This window comes from Equus caballus, chromosome 9, assembly GCF_041296265.1.
Source record: "Equus caballus isolate H_3958 breed thoroughbred chromosome 9, TB-T2T, whole genome shotgun sequence".
Lineage (NCBI taxonomy): Eukaryota > Metazoa > Chordata > Mammalia > Perissodactyla > Equidae > Equus > Equus caballus.
The window spans coordinates 6,749,411-6,773,332 of record NC_091692.1 but is presented as its reverse complement, the minus strand read 5'-3'; the positions used below and the strand labels follow the sequence as shown (position 1 = coordinate 6,773,332).

Sequence of the window (23,922 nt, the reverse complement as noted above, 5' to 3'; positions counted from 1 at the left end):
GCTCACGTTCCTCTGAGTCCTTCTCAGTGGTGAGGTTTGACGCCTTCTCCAACTCCTTACTGAGAGCCCTGGTGCTCCCCTTTCTCTGCTCTCCTTCACTGGTGGCTGACATTTCTCAAAGGCAAGAGGAGCCTTACACACTCTTATCTCTCCTTTCCTCATTTTCATCCCATGCAAGCCTACCCATCCTCTGGGTCTCAATTCAAATGTCACTTTCTTGGAGCAGTGTCCCCGATGCTGCATCCCCCCCCCCCACCTTTTCTGTTTTTTGTTTTTTTATCAGTTTTCCCTTCCTAGCACTACTGGAAAAGGGGACCATGAGTGCTTCATGTGCCTCCTCCGCTGGTCTAAGCCCCAAGAGGTTGGCGCCGTGAACGGACCTAGCTGGTTCACGGCTGCAGCCCGAGTATAGTATGCAGTAGGCCCTTAATAAATAAACTGAATGGATTAATAGTGGAATGAGTTAATAGTTCAGGGGAGGAAAAGCATCTAAGAGATGGTGGCTATGGATCAGGCCTTTTAAAAAAAACCATACCTTTATTTTTAAAACTCAAAGCTTTCTTTCATCAGTTCTCCCCCATTTTGCATTGACAGTGATTTCACCTGCCTCACGGAAGGTCAGTGACCATCCCACCCAAGAGGACACATCACACAACCAGGCACCACTAAGAAATGAAGATTTCAAAGGCTATGCAAATATGGAATAGCCAAAAAGCTTCCAATTGAGTCTAATGAGAATCTTGCTTTCATCTATATTAATCTGGAAATGAATGGAAAACAACTCAATTTTCCTAGAGCAGCTATTTTTTTAATACACACACACACACACACAAAGACCAGACGGCTTGAGTTTTAAACGACCCTCAGATCCACGTTATTTAATGACCTCCTCTTAGCGAATGGTCGTCTCACCCTCCTATGCAGACACACGATATGCAGCAGCCATCATTGGCCCAGGCAGAGCTCCAAGCATCTTCTTTTGCTTACACTTAAACTGTTTTTTTGAGAAGGGATAGGTAAACAAGATTTGGAACTTGAACTCACAAAGTTCAAGTAAGAATTAGAAGAAATTTTTTTCTCAGCCTTCTCCAATGATGGGGACACGAGGAGTTATGGAAGTCTGCTTGCCTGACGATGGGGTAGGCGAGTCTCCATGGCCTGCCTCCATCCTACACACAACCATCCTTTTTTTGAGGAAGATTAGCCCTGAGCTAACATCTGCTGCCAATCCTCCTCTTTTTTTGCTGAGGAAGACTGGCCCTGAGCTAACATCCGTGCCCATCTTCCTCTTCTTTCTATGTGGGACGCCTACCACAGCATGGCTTGCCAAGCTGAGACATGGGTAAGAACATGGGAGCCTCACCCATCTTTCTGGCAAGCTTAATTTCACTCGATCGTGACTTGTTTTCGGCACCAGAGGGAAGAACATCCACTCTCTTCCAGTTTTCCCACTGCTCATTCCCGGCCACACATCCATCGTGGGTCTTCCTTCCAAATCCAGTACTATACAAACTTCACCATCAACTTTGCGAGTCCTGAGATGCGGTACTCACATGTGGGCAGGCTGACTTTCATAGTCCCGCTCCATTCATCGTTGCTTTGCGATGTTTTTTATTTGGCTTCCGATGCATGGGTGATTCAGCCACTTCTTTTTTTTTTTTTTGGAGGAAGATTAGCCCTGAGCTAACATCTGCTGCCAATCCTCCTCTTTTTGCTGAGGAAGATTGGCCCTGAGCTAAGATCTGTGCCCATCTTCCTCTACTTTATATGTGGGACGCCTGCCACAGCATGGCTTGACAAGCGGTGCCATGTCTGCACCCAGGATCCGAACCGGTGAACCCCGGGCCGCCGAAGTGGAGTGCAAGAACTTAACCGCTGTGCCCCTGGCAGGGCTCAGCCACTTTTTTTTTCATAACAGTAAAAGACTTAACCCAAAGCAAACATCAGTTTCTCTGCTGAGAGGTTCAGAAATTTACGATTTGACATAAATGCCTCTCAAATCCTCCACTCATGGCTCATGATATTTCAAAGATCAGATTCATTCTAACACTTGCTTGAGCTGTGGTTGGACAGCTAATTAAATGCTCCAGGGTCTGTCATGTGTCAATCAGCTTTTCCCAAGCCCTCCCGAACCAGGCTAGCTCATGGAGATTGCACATCAAAAGATGCTGATTCTGGGAAAATAAACCCTCAGGTGGAAGAAGTAGAAGATAAGAGTTGGATGGGAATTTAAGTCGCGTACCAGAGGAATCCTAGTTTGCCGCACTAGGTTCACTGGAGCTAGAGCAGAGCTGTTTAAAGCCTCGTGTCGTCTCTGCCACGCCATTCGCCACACTTCTACATCTAAATGCCAGGGCTGCTGACTTCAGAGCTCACGTTCTACCTGGGCACGGGCAAGGAGGTGGCTCAAGGTAGCACTCAGCACCGAACACAGCACGGTTATCTTTAATTTTCACCTCTACCATATTTAAGAAATACTACAAATTCTTTATATTACAAAATCGGAAGACAAAATACTTTTTATTGGCTCCTAAAAAAAACGGAGTCAAAATCCTCGAACAGCATCCCTTGCAAGTTATTCGCTGGTGTTCTTGGGAACCCCTTAGGGCTGGGGAGCTGTCTCAGAGTGACGAGCTTGACTGCAATAAGTCAGAACTTGTCTTTGAAAATGTAGGCTCTCCGGGCTCATCCTCGAGGCTTTCTGCCAGGAGCGGGTACGGATGACTCAAGGGTCTGACGGCAAGGCTCTTGTAGAGGAAGTGATGGGGCACGGTTTCTGTAGGGCAGAGCTTCTCAAAGGTGGTCCTGGAGCAGAAGCCTCAGCAGCATCCGGGAACTTGTTAAAAAATGCACAATTCTCCCCGAGGCTTAGGAATCAGAAAGCTTGGGGAGGAGTTCAGCAATCTCTGTTTTAATAAGCCCTCCAGGAGATTGTGATGCATGCTGAAGTTTGAGAAGACAGTTCTAGAATAGTGCTTGCTGTTCACACATTAATGCGTCGACAGATCACCTGGGGATCTTGTTAAGGGGCAGCTTCTGAATTCTGCCTTTCTAACTGGCTCCCAGGTGAGGTCCGGGCTGCGGGTCCGAGGACCGCATTTGGAGTAGTACTAGCGTAGATGTTCATCTTTCTTCCAACCAGGGTTGAAGGGTCATCCAGCCAGACCCTGGAGCTGAAACTAGCCTTCACCTTACTCCAAGTTATGTGAAGATGAGATCAGAGCTCCTGTGTCCTGGGAGCCCTTCTCGTGCTCATGTAGGTACTCAAATATAAGGCAGCTCTGTACCAGGCCAGGGTCTGATGAAACAGCAGTGAGCGGCCGTGTCACTGACACCCACATTCTGGTCTGTTCTTTGCCACTACATTGCTATGCGGCCCAAAACAAGTCCAAACCTTCCTGTGCCTCAGTTTCCCCTTCTGAAAAATGAGGTCACTTGTAAGGTTTATTTCCAGCTCTGAGATGCTGTCCTAAAAGCTGGTGATCCCTAAGGTTTAAAACAACAAATTCAGGACTTTCCACACAAAGGGAAATGTTGACCCTGTAAGAACCTGAAATTCTCAGTGTGATTATTAGCTTCAACTCCCCAGAAAGCAGGGTCTTGGTAATTCATGGGGGAACCTGACGAGACCACACCAGTTGTACGGACGTCAGGAAAGGGACTCATCCGTGGCCTTTCCAGTCAGTGTCCCAACAGCGCCCCCCACATCAACTGCACTTCTGGCGACACCACTGCACTCCGGCGGCAGAGCCGACTTACTCTCTCTCTCTCTTTTTTCATTAACATGTACTTGGAATATTGCACATTTACAATTTATATTTATAACAGTCTTCCAACCAAATGCAAGGACCAAACCAAAATACGCAGATGAGCATGCACAGGTAAGGCAGAGACAAAATACTGCTGCTGGAAGCTTCTGAGGCTTTTAAAGGCACCTGACCCAATTTAGGAAACTCTTACAGAGACATGAAGTCTGAAAGGGATCCAGCTCATATCTAATCTCCATCTAATATCCAATCTCAGTATTTGATAAGCCTGAGGAGCTTCCAAAAGTGAAAGAACATTCTAGAGACCTTCTCTGTCTCTATTATTCAAGATGGCAGCTCTTTGGGTTGGTCTCATTGATTTCTTGACTAATACCTCTGATGATACTTCTTACTACTTGACATTAAGACACAAAGCCTGTTTTACTCTTTGCCATTCTGTCATGCATTAAATAACTGCTAAATGCCTACTATGTGCCAAGCACTGTTTCATCTTCTGCTCACACCTTGAATATGAGATTACACTGGTTTGCTGCAATCCAGTAGCAAAATTCAATTTGCAAGAGGTGAAAAATATCTAGAATTAAGATCCTGATACAAAGGTACACTGTGATCAAAGATGAAAAACAATTTACCGTTGAATTCCAAGCACGTGAAATGAGAGAAAAGCCGAAAAGCCCCAAGTCCTTTCTCTTCCACCCCATTGCATTAGAAACAACGCTTAGTCACAATAATTCAAGCTGGATTCTTTTCAGCCCGATGGCAGAGGCGCCGCGGCATGGAGGCAGCTACAGTGCCCTTGGACTGATGTTGTTTCAAGCTGAGAACTGTCCTCAATGTGTCTGGCGGATTCCAGAGGCAGCCTGTGCATGTTCACGGGGCGGAAAGGACCACCTCCCAGGCAGGCACTCACCACAGTCAGCCCCAGCCAGCCCCCGAGGACCGGTTGGGTTTCAAGGACCTGGGAAGGTACCTGTAGAGAGCCCCCCAACCCTCTACTGAGCGAGAGAAAACTGCTTTCACTTTACAGTTAAAGCAAAGCTGAAAAAAAGAAATATTCACGGAAGAGGTGGCATGGGTATTTAAAATCCTACTCAGGCATAAATGACTGGAACAGACCAAGTCACCCAGTGAGAAAAGGGAAGGGAGGGACAAGCAGAAGAGGGCTGAGGCCAGAATGCAGGGCACTGTGTGTGCGTCTGAGGGAAGCAAGGGGAATAGACTTGGGGAAATTTTCTAGTAATTTCTTTCTGCTTTACTACTTTGTCTATAGCTGCCCTTCATCCACAGGGTACTTTGTGAATATAAGAATGTCACCTGTATGTACATGTCCACATACTTCAATACATTTATTTTCCTCTCCTCCATTGCTCACTTAGGGAAGATAAAACGACATTGACGGAGGTAGGGGAGATAGGTATAACAGAACAGCATCACCCGTGCAGGTTCTGTTCTTACACGGTCTGGCATAACTAAACACGGAACGCAACAATCAGAGCCAGTCGCATTCTTTGGAAGAGGTCCATGTTCATTTCAAACTCATGAATACCCTGGAGAGCCAAAGACTCTGGACTTGATACAAAAGGCAATATGGACTCAACTGGGGTCTTGAGTAGAGACAGGAGAGGAGAGAATAGCGTCTCACTTCTGAGCAAGGGAATATTTTCTCAACTTAAATGGATGAATGTTTTGACGATGGCCCTAAGGAATAAGTAGCCTTGATTTGTATCACAGTGCACGGCCCCCAGGCGCCATCATCTACCAGCTTCATCACTTTCACCTCATCGCCTTTCTTCCCAGGCCATATGGGAGCATCAGCCATTGCACAGATGCCCTCCAGAATCTCTTCAGCCCTTCACAACACCTGGGACACCGGTTACGCTGCTGACACCCAGGCCCGACCCTCAGATATTCTGATATAAAAGTTAGAGTGGGGCCCAGGAATCTGTATTTTTAACATGTACCCTAATTGATCCTGAACTAAGCAGGTCACTGAAAATCCTTTGCTCAGAATTTGTTACAAGCCCAACAGGAACCCCAGTGAGGTGGGAGTTACTCATCTTATCAAGCCTTCAGAAGTTCGAAATTACTCAAAACGGACATAGCATCTGGCCAGGGGAGTCATAGAAAGAGTTAGGAAAGGGCGAGAGGAAACCTTTGTGTAAACACGGTTTCTACACGCTGCATTATTTCCACTGGTTCATCTTGTGAAAGGAAAAATCTAATCCCTTAGTGAGTCCCCGTGGGCAGAGGTAGCGAGACTTCGGGAAAACCCACTGGGGCAGCTCCACAGAGCCTCTCTTCTCCTTGCAATGCCACAGAGCTAATGTGATTACAAGACCTAATGAACTGAAGCTAATGCAATTTCGAAAATCTTCAGAGCTAATGAAAATCACGTCTTCTCCCTCAAGATTTCCCATTTTCTCTGTTTGTAAACCATGAATCAAATGGAAGTTATGGGTTAAGGCTGGGTTTCTGACAAGTCTCAGTATCACTGGAGAGTTTTATCTGTTGAATGTCACAGTGGTTTCCAAGTTGAAGGATCACATTAGGAATTTACATTCTATGCCACAGTATTAAGAAGTTTCTTGGAGAGACTTAGCATATGGATTCATAACACTGATATTTTAAAGACAGCCTTTTCCCCCTGCTGGGTTCAAAGCACTTTGTGTGTGAGGTAGTCAATGCAGCCATTCTGCCCCAACGTCCATTTTCTTTGGAAAGCAGAGAACAAGTCTTCAGACAGCACAACAAGAGCTAATGTCAGGGTATGGCTTTGACGCCCCCCACCCCTCACTTCTCTATGCTATGTTCTCACCCTTTTGGGGAAGGAACATTTCAAAGGCATTAAATTGAGAGGTAGGGGAGTGGCCTATGGTGAAGGGCCAAGCTTTGCAGATTAAGAGAGGCACAGCTTAGAGATGTGTTGTGGTAAGCTTAGGAGAAAGGTGCCAGCCATATCTTCCTGAGGGTCCAAGTTAGTTGACCTTAATTAATGAACTAAGTTCATTAATTTAATAATAAAAGAAACACAGATATTATCAAGGACTTAGAAAATGGAACATGGGAACCCAAAGCAATTTTGCACAGGGAGGCAAGCATGTGACTTCACCATTCTCTGCCACTGAGGCTTTGAACAGCTCTGGTTGTGCTAAGAGCACAGACTATAACACGCGAGTGGGGCCTCCTGGAGGTGTGGGTGTGCACTGCACAACCATAATGGAGCTCTGTAGATGCTCACTATGGGAATGTAACAGCGGGATTGGGCCCCGGGATGGTCACTGTTTAATTATTTCTCATGCCCCTATTAAGGGGAACTTCAATAAAAATATACTTATAAAACGGAACAAGAAGATGCATTTTCAGGACAACAAGAAAACTCATTTAGGAAAATCGAGGTAGTCATTGACACCTAGTTAATGCTATTGGACAAAGAAGTTAGTATTCAGCATTTTAATTCACTAGATTCAATCATCGAAGCCAAGTAGCTTCAATCCAGTTCTTTTTGTAAGCAATTATTTATAACGGTTAGGTGATGTCTTAACACTAATTATAAAACAATACAGTATTATTCCTTAAACGAGAAATGATTCAGCCTTTTTCATATTACTTTTCTTAGGCCTTTCTCCAAACTCTTTAAAATTCTACTTCATTTTATTTCTTAATACATTGGCATGCTATAATTTATCAGGAACAAGCAAATTTTAGGCACAGCCGGTCCACTAATAGTCACTGACAGCCTCTGTTTCATCTCACTGAGAACACGATTAAGGGCAATCTTACACGTTCTGTAGCACTCACGAATCTATCATAAGTCTCTGATTCTGTAGCCAGGATCCATCTAAGACACCAAGGGGTATGATGTCAGCGTAGGCCCCAAACCCTGAATACTCTCCCGAAGACTGTGTCATAATACCTCTCCTGTAGGAACTGAAAAGGGTAGAACTAGGCTGAGAGATCAAATTCCAAGCTGTCACATTTCCTAACAGAGCTGCGATCTGCTGTCTTTTCCCCTAATTTATTACTGCATATGGCTTTCAGATAGACTGAAGGACACCCTCCTGCCGCTGCTAGCAGGAATACCAATATCCCCCACACTGAGGCTGACATGGTCCTGGTGTCACAAGCCAGGGGCTCCATTAGGTAGCAGCTGAACCTACTGACTAATGTCATAAAAAAGTGCCTTTCATAAAATAATACAAGAAATTGTGATGATTTGTTTATCTGCATTTTTTGGTAAAACTATTAATGACATTGTTTTATTATGTAGTACATAAAGCCTTATGTGTCTGTGGGATAAGCTCTTAGAGATTTTAATGCTCAGAAGAAGGTTTTTTTTACCCTGATGAATTAGCTTGCCTCTTTTTATAAAAGCTAAACTATACATACAGAAATCATATTTCCTTTTCTCTTTCCCCCTCGTATGGCTGGCTGGAAGCTCAAAGCTGTAATTATCCTTCAATTATAGCAATTACTTTAGTCTAGCTTTTTCTTTCCTCTCTCTACACCAAACCCATTACAAGTTTTCGATTTCACACGTTTTGAAGAGTCTTAGATGTGTCTTTATTATAATCACCTCAACAGTTTTTAGAAGCAGATCCTAATTTCTAAATATTGCATACAGGAAGCTATAAATTTAATTACTATGGACTATTCCTTTATAGATTTTTAAAGTTCTCAATGTCCAGATTAGGCTTTAGTAGGAAGATAGGTTTTCAGAAAAACAAAGAAGGAAAAAGGAAGGAAGAGAAGACTCTCCCGTCAAATTAATCTTTGGGATCATAAAGTCTGATCTCTACCCTACAGAAATAAGGAAAGAAGTATCCAGATGATATGATATGAGATGCAAAGACTAAGATGATTACAATCAACTTTATCCTAAGAGCTCCAAAGAATTCTTAAATTCCTTTTAATCTGACTGTTTTCAAATGTGGCTATACATTAAAATCACCGGGGAAATTTTTTACAATATACCAATGGCCAGGCCTACCCCTAAAAATGGGCTTAATTGATCACGGATTGGGTCTGGATGTTGCTATTTGTACATGTATCCCCAGGGCATGGGAATACATAGTTAGGGCTTAGAATCACTAAGCTAGACTTCATTCATATTTCTAAACTCTTAACTAGCAAATGCTACACTTCATTTGATTTCTTACAGTACTGGAACATGGCATAATCAGGACGTGACAATATAAAACAGATATAGCTCATCCTTCTCTTCCCACACACATCTACACTGGGAGCCATATAAACCAAGTTTTTCGCACGTGTCTATCCTTAGAACCCAGGCCAACACAGAGGATGCACGGTTTCTGTTCCAGAAGGTGCTATCTGAGCTTGCAACATAAAGACTCAGGCTCAGAAGATATGAACAGTGAACCATGTTCTTTGTCTGCCATATTGTGTCCACATATTTTTCTCTGCATCCCTCAAAATACTAATCAAAAAGTTGTATGGCTAAACATAATTGATGAGATAAATTAAAATAGCATTATTTTAAAGTATTTTCAAATATAAAAATTTCAACGAGAAATACAAAAGATCTCCCTGTTTGTTATTGGTTTGAGGCTCACATACCACTGTTTTTAGGTTGTATGTCAAAGCTGATCTAAAATACATTCATTATCTCTCCACTTGTAAAATGATCCATAAATCTTAGAGGTCAAGAGTGTATTAGAAATCAGTGTATTACTAGGGGGCCGGCCCCACGGCCAAGTGCTTAAGTTTGTGCCCTCTGCTTTGGGTGCCCGGGGTTTTGCTGGTTCAGATCCTGGGCACAGATCTAGCATCTTTCATCGGGCCATGCTGAGGCAGCATCCCACATAGCATCGCCAGAAGGACCTATAACTAGAATGTACAAGTATGTTTTGGGGGCTTTGGGGAGAAGAAGGAAAAAAAAAAGAGAGAAGACTGGCAACAAATGTTAGCTCAGGTGCCAATCTTTTAAATATATATATATAGATAGATAGATAGATAGATATATTATTACGACAATACCTTTTTATATGCTTTAGGTTACTACAGCTTTTCTCTCGATCTTTGTTGTTTAAATGAACATAATACACTTTGTTTAGCTCAATTTGACAAACATTTATTGAAGGACTACCATGGGCCAGGTGGGCCCAGGCCCTCCAATCTTAGCTGGCTCTTTAGTGTCCTTGGCCATGACCTTCCAAACTCACGGACCTTTTCTTTCTAGCTCTTCAACATATTGAGCTTGCCCTCACTCTACAACTTTTATGCTAGCTGTTAATCTACTGGAATGATTAACTTTCAGGTCATCACACAGCTGGCTCCTCTTCATGTTTTCTGTCCTGTTCAAACATCATCAGAAGCATTCTCTGACCAACCATTCTAAGCCCTCCTGTCCACCCCCGACTCAGCCTTTATCCCATCACCCCGTCTTCCTTTCCTGTTATCCCTACCTGAAAGCATCTTATTCATTGGTCTTTGTGTTTACTGTTGCATGCACGACCTCTAGAATATAACCTCCAGGAGCACAGGCACCCTTTGTCCTTGCAAGTGTACCTCCAGCACCTACAACAGGAGGAGGCGCTCAGTAAATATCAACGGAGTGAATGAATGCATATCTTTGCAGTCTTACCAAGAGTAGTTCCAAATATAGTCTTGTATTCTTTAACATTGAAACTACTGCCATTACAGATAATAAATGAGTGCACACAGTTGCAATCTTCATCTCTAGTTTCCCACGCAATATGCACGTGCTGGACTTTTAATTAGACCCACAGAGCCAGCCACTTTTGCAGAGAAGGTGATTTGCGCCCTGTGCCTCACTTACCCCTGGCTGGCTCTGAGCTTCTGCCAGAGACAGCATCTCTGTCTGCACATCTCGCAATCTTGGCTGTTCCTTTCAATTCCCGGCAGAAAGCAGCTAGACATTAATGTTTGAAACTGCACCTCCAATCTTCCGTTGAGGAGTTAGACCACTTACTGGGTAACACCAGGTTTATTTGGCATAGGGTCTCTTGCTATTGTTCATTCCCATACACGTCTGGCTTGGGACAGGAGTCATATTGCAAAAAGCATCTACTTAATGTTGGTGGATTTATCACAGCCTGGGCTCTTTTGTCAGTAATCTTACCCTTCCATTATTACCACATGATACTAACAGGACTGGCCAGGAAGTCAGCTGTAATATCTTCAGGAAAAATCCTACCGCCATATGGAATCGACAGTTGGACACCACCTCTGTTTAGAGGCGCTTTTGTTTGGTCTAGACCAGTGCTTCAAGCCATATTGATACCACACTCTGCCAGCCTTGTGAATATGTGCCTCTGTCTGCATGTCAGCACCATGCAGTGTCTTAGCATTTCAGTTTCCCGTTCAGTATAAAAAACTGCATTTGATATCAAAATCAGCTATGTTTGTATCTCGTGAAACATGCATAATTCAGTGCCCTTGCCCAGAAAAGGCACCTAATAAAGATTAGTTTCTCCTGCTGCTTTCCTTGCTATTTTAACAAAAACTTATTTGATTCAAAAATCTACTTAAAGAAGAATCTTCGTCTTTTAAAAACTCTATGTATATAAAGTATTCAACTGTACAGCTAGCATCTGATTAATTCTCTGTTAATTAGAGCTCTGTTAAATTCAAATGACAACTTAAAATCGTTATCAATATCAGAATCAGTTGTTTCCAAATCAGGATGTCTAGGGACAGTATAAAGTCCCAAGAGATGGTGGATCTGGCCTTGAACAAATCCAATACATACAAATTTGTATTTATAAAAGAGTGATATTATGAAATATGAATATTTACAAAAAACACTATTTTAAATGATGATCAATTAAAATTTCTTTAAAATATAATTCAATCTCAAACAGACTTTATAGAAATTCACAGGAACTTATGTAATCCATATAGTAGGCCATAAACAGTCACAAAGACAACTTAGAACTAATAATTTCTTCTCAGCAATGACCATTCAAGGTTATTCAAGCCATAGGAGTGGGGCTGATAGGAAAGTTTGTAATGGGTGAGTCAGATGATTTCCCTGAACCCACTGACGAATCCGAACATCATGGAAAGAGGCACAGCCAGACCTGGGTTGTGTGATGCAAGAGGAAGCATTAATTATGAAGCTGTCTTGCCAAAAATGTGAACTTGAACTGATTAAGCCTCTAGGTGTAACCACCAGGCTTTTATTTATCCTTTTACTTCTATCACTATTAAATGATCAAATAATACTCAAGGATTTTGTCTACCCCTGTCAGTTAACTCACATTCATAAGACCATGAGGATTGTGCATAAGTTCCTACGTGTGTCTATCTCTGTAAAAAAAAAAATCAGAACAAATTTACATGTGCAACTATATGACTATCCATAATAATGATTGTCATCAATGTGCGTCAATTAAATGACATTGGATCGCGTGCAAGGAGGCAAAATGATAAACTACAGTGGTAACCACTCATTTGAGAAGACACCCCCAGTGCTTGGCTCCACTCCCTGGTTGTAAAATATCATGGTTTTTGTTCTTTGAGGTTCCATCTTAGACCCCTTTCCTTATTTTGCTCCATATTATCTTCTTGGGCATCTTATCCACACCCACGGCTTCAATTTTGTTTGGGTTGCCTTGATTCTCAATTTGTATCTCCAGCCCAAGCCTCTGTTCTGAGCTCTGGATCCCATATCCAGCTGCCACCTGGACCTCTCCACCTGCATGTCTCCAGGCCCTTGGCCTCAGTGTGCACAAGGCTGGATTCTCCATCTTCCCTGCACAGAAGTCCTCTTCCAGGGCTCCTCTCCCTGTGAATGGTACCACTTCAGCTAATTGCACTAGGTCGAATCCCAGGTCCTCCCACTTACCACCCTCTCAATTTTCCCCCATATCTAACCCAACACACCAAGCCATCTTGATTTCATCTCTTAGCTGACTTTCAAATCCATCTCTTCAACTAGTCCCTGTCTCTGCATCCCCAGTCCAACTCACCAGCATCTCTTGTCTTGGCTACTGCGTTCATACTGCCGCCCTCCAATCCCGTCTTCAAACCCTAGCCGGAGAGATCTTTTCAAAAAGAAGGTCTGATCACATCAAACCCTCTGCTTAAAACCCTTTAATGGTTTCCACTGATCAAAGGACAAAGAAAATGAAATCATATACAGTAGCTGCTTCCTGCAAGTTCTGGCTTTTGTCTACCTCCCTGCTTATCTCATTCTGCCCTCTCACTATCTCCTTCCCACTCATTTCCTCCTTACTTGCAACTTCTTCAACTCCACCCTAGCCCTTGGCCCAGTAGTTCTACCCCCATCAGAGGCCAGGGAGGCCTTCCCCTGAATAAGGTCATTGCCCACTGCTATCTGTGTTTCTCTCTTTCACAACACCTCATTTTCCTATGTCCACTTATTTGCGTGATAGAGTTGACAAAGGTCTGCCATAGCTACTAGCCTGCGCAGAAACCCAACTATGAAATCATACCTGAACTAGCAGTCAGTAGACACCGTATTCTGTCATCTGGTCCATGGCAGTCTCTCCTCCAGTCATGCCTGGGTTATCTTGCTGGATCTTGGGACTCTGGTCTGGATTGGTTTTTGTTTGTTTCTGTTGCCGTAGTTAGTAGTGAAGCATAAGGTCAGATTTAAAAGAGAGCCCATTTTCCTTCTTTGTTTCTTCAAAAGCCCACGACTTCATCATATAATTTTCTCAATTGTCTAGTAATATGCCATTTAATTATTTTAGGAAGTTTCAAGGTCAAAGTTTGACAAAACTAAAAGAGCACAAAATATTTCCTAGAACAATATGGATTTACAAAAGGCATATCAGTCTGACTTAGCACTTTTTAAGGCAGACTACAAGGAAAAGGCAATAATGACAACACTATAAATAGCACATTGAAAGTACTTGGGCTCAGGAGTCTGACAGACAGGTTACATCCTGCTCCACCGGTCAGTCGCCCCGTGAGCCAGGCTGAGTCTCCTGACCGGAGTCCTGGACTCGTCTACAAAGAGCCAAGAGCCTCGTCCATCTTCCCTCACCCCACGGACTCAGAGCAGCTATGAGCATTACCTTATTTTTATGTAACACTTCAGAGTTTAGCAAACATTTTCACAGATTTTACTTTTTGAGTAGCTCAACAATCTTGTGAGAAATTTAAGGCAGGGCTCTTTTTTAAAACGGGACTGGGGTGAACTATTATTCCACACCCTCCAATCTGGGTGTTGGTTGCCCTTCTTTTGAAAGACATGGAATCCTCTGAAAGGGAGAAAGTTCTATAGTCTTAAAAGGTGGAAGAATGAGGTGCATTACTGTAACAACTTGTGCGAACACTACAGATGTATGAGCCAGAACCAGTATTCATGGTTTACTCATCACCAAAAATGTGAAGGATGAAATAGATTAGGCTTACGAAATTTGTGAACGGCTTTCATTTAAATAGGGTTTCTAACAGCTTGCAAGACATGTGCTTAATATGTTTAATATACTGTAAATTCTTTACAGTGACAAAAATAAAAACCTTAGAATGCACACGGATCTTTGAGATCCAGTTCAACATATTTTCACTTAATTTTTTTAATAAAAAATTATTGCAGTAACTTAAAATATTTTCAGGGTCTGCAAGGGTAGAATTCTCTTGTCTTGGGCTCAGAAACCTGTATACAACTTCTAGTTTGGCCAAAAAAATGACAAAAAATATGGAATTCCCCTTAAAGATATTATGTATAAATAGAGTCATCAAATTTAGAATAGCAAGCCCCAGATGGTCTATCAGTATCAACAAAAACCAGTTTTCTTGCCACAAGAATTTCGTGCAGCAGAAATCATTCTCAGGCACACAGAGACAGACACATCAGGCCTATGAATACTTATTACCACATGCTCGGTACCAGCTTAGGTAGTTTATGACACGGCCCATAAAACATTACTTTAAAGGCAAACACTGAGTGTTCAAAATGAACTGTTGACTCTTTATGGTAAGGGCACTGAAGTCTTTATGGAAAGAGCCACCGGTCCTCTAGAGCGAGACAGGGTGGTGATACCGATGTGACCAGCAGGCTTTAAGGGCAGAAGTAAGGCTATCAGGAAACCTGTTCGTGTTGGGCTGTCTTGAACATTTTAACTTATTTCTTTCTGATAACCTAAATTTCTGGGATTCCATATTTGTGTTGTTAATAACCTAATGACTATAAATGTGATGGAACTGCCATGTAAATATAAGTGTCTTTGCATGATCATTATCAACGAAATAAGGAACTGAGGCTAACAGGGTTTCAGTAGCCACCCCTCTGGCCCCCATCACTCAGAGAGGAAGAAGGTGAGAGAGAAGATGAGAGCCACAGTGCTTAATCACTCCACCACAAGGACTTTCTAAAATCATAAAAGGCACTGCTGTACGATGAAACTCAGTGCTTGAAAACTAAGTGTAAGCAGACAGACATGGCCCTCTTGATGGCCTTGGGGCTTCTGGAGGTGGAGGGTTGGGTAAAGTATGCTGGAGTCAGGAGGCAGAGCCCAACGACCACCTGAGAGCCCTTCAAGGAGCATAAAAATTCCACAGTTGTAAAAAGCAGATACCATCCTCAATGAACATTTGCCATATTTCTATACTACACATTCTTGAATAACCTTTGATGTTCTATTTATTTCAAAGAAGACAGGTTTTTTTTGACCCAGTTCGCATCACTGATTAGAGATATTTTAGCTGCCAGATAAATAAATCTTCATTGAATCCAATTTATGGGATCCAAGAGCAATTTATGGATCGATCTAGAACTATACGGGGCTTAGCTGGTTTTGTGAAAATACTGTAACACAACAGTGAAAGAAATCAATAAAGATTTAGTAAGGTTTTCACTCTTTGAATTGGCTTAAAAACAGGTTCTGACCCATTAAAAAGGCCTTTAACATTTTTGGAGTTGAAATATTGCACTTCACTGTCTCTGGTTCTTCTCTTGACTTGACCCGTCACATTGATTAAGTATGTCTTTCTCCTGGACAGCTGTGAAGATGTCTGGCCACCACTGCCAGGCTTTGTCAGCCTCTTCAGCTGATGACACCAGAATTCTGCCAATATACACACATACTCACAAGCAGTGAGCTTTTCCCTACTTAGATTATCATTCTGCAAAAGGGAAAAAATGCATAACATGTAATCTTTGTGAATACAATTTCGAGGCTCATTTGATACTCTTCAAAAGTTGGTAGTTAAAGAATTTGGCTGACACTATGAAAAACAGTGTGGAGATCCCTCAAAAAATTAAAAATAGAACTACCATATGATCCAGCCATTCCACTTCCGGGTATTTCCCCAAAGAACATGAAAACACAAATTCAAAAAGATATGTGTACCCTATATTCACTGCAGTATTATTCAAAATAGCCAAGACATGGAAAAAACCTAAGTGCCCATCAATGGATGAATGGATACAGAAGATATGGTATATACATACACACACACACACACACACACACACACACACAATGGAATACTACTCAGCCATAAAAAAGATGAAATCTTACCATTTGTGACAACATGGATGGACCTTGAGGGTATTGTGCTAAGTGAAATAAGTCAGATGGAGAAAGACAAATATCATACTATTTCACTCATACGTGGAAGATAAACAAACATCTAGACACAGAGAACAGATTGGTGGAAAGGGGAGATGGGGGGATGGCAAAAGGGGTAAAGGGGCACATGTGTACGGTGACAGATGGCAACTATACTTTTGGTGGGGGACACGATGTAGTCTCTACAGAAGGTGAAATATAATGATGTACACCTGAAATTTATATAACATGATAGATCAATGTTAACTCAATAAAAAGAATTTGGCTGAAAATCTGATTTCTAATATATGTAAGAAAAAGTTAACTGCTTCCATTTATTGAACATCCGCTGTTTGACAGTTACTTTTTAATTTGGAGCCTCACCTAGAAAAATCAAGTCACACTTAACTTATTCTTCATAGGATTGCTGTGAGCTATAAAACACTGTATAAATGGTCATAATTCTTTTCCCTCCATATCCTCACTACTTGCAATGTGACTCTGTATAGATCGTTCCATCAAGAAATGGTGCCTATTTCTCTACCCTTAATTCTCGGCTAGCCTTGTGACTCACTTTGTCCCATGGAATGCAGTGGAAGCAACAGTGTGTCAATTCTGAACCCAAACCACATGCTTTTGCATGCTTCCACTCTCACTCTTGAAACCCTGATGATCCTCTATGTGAGTAAGCCCAGACTAGCCTGCTGGATGAGAGGTACATAGCCCAGGTGTCCTCATTGTCCCCAAACAGCCAACTGACAGAAGTAGACACACGTAGACAAATGCATGATCCCAACCAAAACCAGAAGAGATGCCAAGCTGAGCCAGCCCAAACTATAAACCCACAGAATCAAGAGCTAAGTAAATGGCTGTTTGAGCTGTAGGGTGGTTTGTTATGCAGCAAAAGCTGACTGATACAGAAGGCACTCTTGTCTTCACAGTACTAAAGAGAGGCACAGAAGGGTTAGCAACTCATCCAAGGTCATTCATTGGTAAGTAGGAAAGCTACCAGGTTACTATATCTTCCTTAAGGGCCCATACTCTTAGTCACTCCACTGTCCTGACTCTTTGATGTACATGTTGGGTGCCTCACACATGCTCTGTGTTGGGCTAGATATATTTCCTACATTTAGGGAACTTACAATGTCCATTTTGTTTTTCACTAAGAAAACTGTAATTTGAAAGTTTTGCTCATGTTATTGCTTTTCCCTAAAATGCATTTTTTACTTATTTTCCACCTTTAAAATCTGCTCAAATGAAACCATCTCTCAGAAACCTCTCTTAATGTCCCAAGACAGAATTAGATTTCCCATTGTGGTTGACTGCAAAAACCACCAGAACTGCTCCCTCCTTCCTTTATCCTCACCCTTGTGATGTGACTTTTCAGTACCATCCACCAAGAGATGCAATCTATTTCCCTACCCCTTGAATCTGGAGTGGACTTGTGACTGGCTTTGGCCAAGAAATGTGGCAGAAGTGATGGCGTGCCAGTTCTGAGATTAGGCCCAAGGTGCCTGCATACTTTCATCCATTCTCTAGGGAACTCTAATTCCGCCATGTGAACAAGGATAGGCTAGCCCTGCAGAAGGATGAGAGACCACATGGACCGGAGCTCCATCAGCTAGGTTGTCCCCGCTGAAGCCCCCAGACACGTGAAAGCCCAGCCAAGATGAGCAAAGCCCAACCACAGCTGAGCAGTGTTGCATGTGGGAGCCTAGCTGAGACCAGAGGAGTTGCCAGCTGAGGCCAGCCTAAACTGCCAACTGCAGAATCAAGAACTAAATAAATGATCCTATTAAGTCATTAAGCTTGTTAGGAAGCAAAAGATAACAAATACAGATCCGTTGTACTCTTCCGGCATTGTTAAACTTTTGGAATAGCACATCTATTAGATAAATGTTCACTGAATGAACGATTAAATATTCAATTACACTGAGATAAGAGTTCTCTATCAAAACGGAACTCTGACTTTTTATTTTTATTTGGAAGTGCATACCTTCTTTCTTCCCTGGCTGTGAGACAGAGCGATGTTGAGCACAGGGCCTCATACACAGAAGGTGAGCTCCATAAATGTCAGTGCGCATGCTGGATGGGAACAAAGATGCCAAAAAAGCAAAAGCCAAAGCAAACAGTCACATGGAGACACGCAGGAGATTTTCCCTAACTCCTTTAAAAATCAGGACAAATTCTTCTGGCATTTGCGAGGTGAAAATTTAGGGCAAAGAACATGCTTTTTTTCTTTTTTCTTTCTTAATATGGGCAAGCTTCTCTCTCTTTGAAAGTATACACTCTTTAAAGGACCCAAAGCTACTCAAGTCACCCAAAGAGTGGGAGAGTTCCAGAATAGAAAGATCATCTCAAGATGCATTCCCCACTCTTCCTCAAGGTGTGTAGTTCTCAACTTTGGCTGCTTGTTGTAAGCACTCGGGGAGTTTTAAAAAATGCCTCCAAAGATTGGTTTAAGTAGTTTGGGGTGCCACCTGCCCATGGGGATGTTTGAAAGCCCTTTGGGTGATTTTATTGAATTGTCAAAGTTGAGAACCACTATTCAACCGCTCCCCAGAGCGTCTCAACCAGTCAAACGGTTATTATTGGATTTAACTTTCAAGGCAGATCTAAGAAAACTTTCTTTCTTTATATGCCTTTAATCAAAACCCAGCAGTGAAATACTATAGCTAGAAGTAATTTCTTATAATGGACAATGACTGGCTCAAAAGGAATTACGAAATAATTATCAGATGAGTAACTTCCTGACGATTAACTCGACAAACATAATATGAAGACAAGGCAGGATCTTAAATGTCTTAAAGGCCTTACGCATAATTAGGTATTTCTAAATTTTATTGTCCTAAATTAAATTACCATGTAATGCTATAAATTATATTCAATAATAAATTCAAGCTAAGTTGTACAATCTGAAAACACATTAAGCTGAAATTTCTCTGTTTGAAAATGTACCTTATCATATGAATAATAATACTTTATGACAAATTAAGGTATAATTTAAAATTTTAATATCATTTTGAGTTCAGATTCAATGTGGTCTTGTCTTCTTAATGCGTAAGTGCCTCTCATATAGCAACAGCGTGCTTTCCAGGGACTGTTTCCTTTTTGGCAGAATTCAAAAGTGCTGGAAAATAATGAATAATCTTATGCTATAAACTATATAATGCATGCAAATTGCTTTAGTGCCAAAATTTCATCCTCAATAAATTCCATAGCTGCAATCACAAATAGCTCCCCAACACATCTCCGGAAAGTCAGAATTTTCTAAGCCACAGATTCCCCGAGAGAAAGATCTGGTTTGAGCCTCTGATTTCATAGAAACAGAAAATCAGTTCCAGAGAGGTTACACATGTCAAGCAAAGCCCTCAACACTGAGAGGCTGGGAGGTGAGCCCCAGATGTCTGAGCCTCCACCCTCTCGCCTCTCTAGAGATGGACACAGGGAAGACAGCAGCCGAGTGTGCTCCAGCCCTGCAGAAACAGTGGCTGGAGTTAGCATCGATGGCTATGCTCAGGAGGGTTTTGGCAATAGGAGAAGTAGTTACCACTTTCTACTCCAGTTCTTCTTATCACAAAACAGACTGGAGTGAACTCTAGCCATTGAATACATTAGTTCTAAATATAGTTACTGTGTATTTTTCTAGTCTATTACTTTTTTTTTACATTAACATGGTTCACTTGTTATAATTAATGAAACAATATTGATACATTATTATTAACTAGAGTCCAAACAATTCAGATTTCCTTAGTTTTTACGTAGTGTCCTTTTTCTATTTCAGAATCACAACTAAGATACTGTATTATATTTAGTTTGCTTTATTTTTCATTAATTCAACTCTGTGTGTGTGTGTGTGTGTGTGTGTGTGTGTGAGAGAGAGAGAGAGAGAGAGAGAGAGTGAGAGAGAGACTGAGAGAGACAGAATATGAATCTCTCTCTTCTTCTCACCAGCCAATAAAGGGCAAAATCCTGCAAATTACTATTCTCATATTCTCTAATGTAAAAGAAAAGGGCATATGTTAATGAAGTAATCTGCAGTTTTAATTATGAGAAAACACTGTGGATAAGAGGAAGGTTAGGTTAAAAATAATCTGACGTTTGGAGGGACCTAGAAACACGGTCTCTGATTTCAACATGGATTAACAAAATCTAAAAAGCAAGGGATGGGGCAGAAAGTGTGAGAATTTAGAGTGATAAAAGGCAGTTCATACAGAACTACAGTAATGCAGAAAAAGGAAGTAATATTGCGCAATTTGTCATTATTTACTTTAGGGGAGTTTGCTTTTTTAAAATCCACAGAAACGCAGCTACAGTTTGCTTGCCAATATTTGTATAAAACATTTTCCAAACAAGACTGATTCATCTTACTCTGAAATGAATTGTTAGATCACAACAGAGAATGTTAAAGAGTTTGCGTCCCTTATAGAAATGCCAAACATTTTACTCTGCCTGGTGCTGTACTAAAAATAGGGAAATTCAAATGCTAAAAATGTTCTTCAAGTTGCCAAACATAGTTCCTTAGCATCTACTTCCTAGTACAAATGCCTCGTTCTTCCAAAGTTTGAAAATGAAAGCTACTTACAATTCACAGAGAAATGTCAGCGTACATCAATTAATTAACCATAACAGATATTTCATTTATGTATATTTCCTTTTCCTTATATCATAGGCATTGAAATGCTTCTTTAGACTTTTACTGAAGTTTTATTAAAGAGCAGTTACTCTCCTGACAGCTGGACTTTTAAATTAACAATCAGAATAGCCAAGCAACATTAATATTGTTGGAAAATAATGATGCTGATTTAAATCTACTTGAAATCTGTTAGCTGCGTTTGGATGTAACAGATGTAAAATTTATTTACTGTAATAAAAATAAATTAATAGTAAAGCCAGAACATGAAAATTAATAAGCCTACCAAACAAGATGGTACAAATAATACCCCAATGTCTGAGAACACAAGGAAATTAAACTCTAAGAAAATTTAACTGATTAAGAAAATAGGACTTCTTAGGCAGAAATCACCTTTTGTTGTAAAAAGAAAAATAAATAGGAGAAATGTCATTGACTTATGATTGGTATTTAATATAGTATATGTATCCATGTATATCTTGCAATTCGTAAAGAGAATATAAATAGTATATAGATTTGGGTACCACATTCGAGGTTGGCATTCATTTGAAGAGGTGATCACTGAATTTCTCTGAGCGAGGACAGGAGACTACATGAGATGCTCATGTGATGTGTTCTGAGTGAGGTAGGCAAGAGTGGTTTCATAACACTTTCTTCTAATCAACTGACTCTACCATTGGCCTTTAATCTTCCTTCTGCAACTCACCAGACCTCATATTATCCAATTAGCAATCATCTCCTCGAGAATAGCAAGACTCGTAAACTGAATACAAATAATTATTACACCATCTTTTCCGGACTTCATTAAAGGCTTCACCTGTTTTGACTTGCATAGTGATATTTTTGCAAACTTCCATGGGAGCTATTTCAATTATTTAAAAATTTTATAATATATAAGAAAGAAGCAACTTAAGTAAAATTATTTGATTTTGGGTAAATTATTATAAAAGATTATATTATCAAGTTCATTTAAATGCAAACTTTAATAATTCTATTTTAACTTTTTCCTATTTAACAAGTGGTGTGCTCTTAATTAACTTTAAGTTCATGGTCTAACAAAATGGATGAATTGCAGACACTTTTGAAATGGCATACTGATGTACGATTGATTTGGGGACCAAATATATGTTTCAAACTACACTTAACATGATATCAAAATAGATAATAATTGTTTTCGCTAACGAGCGTTTGGATGTCTTGCATTTTGGACAAAAATAATCAACCTACAATAATTGTTATGTTTATTTACAAAACAACGAGACAAGACAAAAAGTTTTAGGCCACTGTTTGTAAGCATGTCTCTGCAATTAATATATATTTTGTTTGATTTGTGTTGTCAGCTTATCAGGAGGAGTATAAGGACATATTGTTAAGGGTATGGATGATGTTTATTTTTAATAAATAAAAAGCCAAATTGCATATGATCATCACTTTTCTTTTTTTCACACTGAATTTTATACCACACAGATATCTTATTAGGCTAATATGAAACTTATCAAATATATTAAGATATTTAAGATTTACAAAAAGTATAATACAACTGACACCCGTGTAACCACTATCCAGTTTAGGAAATAAAACATTACCAACATTATGAAAAGTATATAAGAATTTTGGCCAGATGACTGCAGCTTATAACCTCATAACATCAATGCTTCTTATGCTTACTGTCTCACTAATCAGATATCCATTATATGTATAAAATAACAATCCACGACCAGTTATCAAAACTGACTAAAACCGCATGGGGAGCTCGCAGTGTTTACGTGAGTCATAGCATGTCTGCTCATCTGACTGTCACTAAGAGCTCAGTATGCCCTAAGACGTCCTTGAACAGTATTATTTTCTTTAAAAATATTTAAGTAATCATTTTACTTACTAATAATTTAAAAATAGAACCTGGATTTGAAGCTTTCCCACCCTGGACAATCTAAAAGCCCCAGGATACGTCTGAAGCCCAAAGATCTTGGGAGGCGGCTGTAGGGAAACCCTGACGGAGGTGATGACAAATGGTAAGAAGTTAGAGATGGACCGGCAAGGGGATGAGGATCTGGAAAACACAGAATGGATGGATGTGATGACGATGGACACGGAAATGAGCTCTATAGACACCATCCACCCCGGAAATGCAAGTCAGACCTTGGGCCTCCCATCACACGGCCCTCTGGGTCCTGGAGAATACCTGAGTCCAGAGAGTCGAGACCCAGACGTCTCACACACACCAAAGCTGAGCTGGTCTATAAGCTGAAATGGGTTAATACATGAGGATGAGGTGTTCACAGCTACCTAGGAAGCACATTTAGGGAAGTTCCACACCTTTTTGGTACTGGCCTGTCACAGAGCCAAAATTTCTGCCTAAAAGACCAAAAAGGCCGCAGAATTTAAAAACCATGAGAAAAATTTGGTCTCAAAACTGGGAATAGTTGTTTTTCCAGGGAAAATTTATTTGTTTTTAGCTTAGGACCCCATTAATCAGGAAGCTAGGATTATAGTTCTCTTTTCAAACTGTTCTCTTGAAAGTATGAACAAAATTTGGTTCTTTCATATCAACCATAACGGATTTCACAGAATTCATTCTTCATACGAACCTCCCTCCTTCCTCGTCTTTCCCACTTTCTATTCCCTGTGCCTCATTTTACCCTCACTCTTTTTAACTTACTCTGTCTTTTTTTTTTTTATTAAGATTTTATTTTTTTCCTTTTTCTCCCCAAAGCCCCCCAGTACACAGTTGTATATTCTTCGTTGTGGGTCCTTCTAGTTGTGGCATGTGGGATGCCGCCTCAGCGTGGTTTGATGAGCAGTGCCATGTCTGCGCCCAGGATTCGAACCAACGAAACACTGGGCCGCCTGCAGCAGAGCATGCGAACTTAACCACTCGGCCACGGGGCCAGCCCCCTTAACTTACTCTGTCTTGATGTGTTGTGTATTGTGTCTTCTTAAATGCCCCTTTGGAGCAAGTTAGGATATAAACAAACAGTTAGCAGCTTATAAAGATGAAAAGAGCTTGGAGATA

General features: G+C 41.0%; 1 protein-coding gene across 8 annotated transcripts in view; it reads right to left on the bottom strand.

The window, feature by feature from the left end:
• Positions 1-23,922, bottom strand: part of PAG1 (phosphoprotein membrane anchor with glycosphingolipid microdomains 1) — a 129,737-nt gene that overhangs the window by 20,948 nt on the left and 84,867 nt on the right. Inside the window, exons 1-2 of one of the 8 annotated variants that reach the window (XM_070221398.1) lie at positions 12,722-12,895; positions 10,193-10,304 (exon numbers count right to left, since the gene is read on the bottom strand). The exons of 5 other annotated variants lie outside the window; for them this stretch is intronic. The gene's annotated coding sequence lies outside the window, so the exon portion shown is untranslated. Of the gene's footprint in view, positions 1-10,192; positions 10,305-12,721; positions 12,896-13,207; positions 13,331-23,922 lie in introns of those variants that run through there. 2 more of the 8 variants (XM_023648395.2, XM_070221397.1) reach the window with 2 other exon arrangements.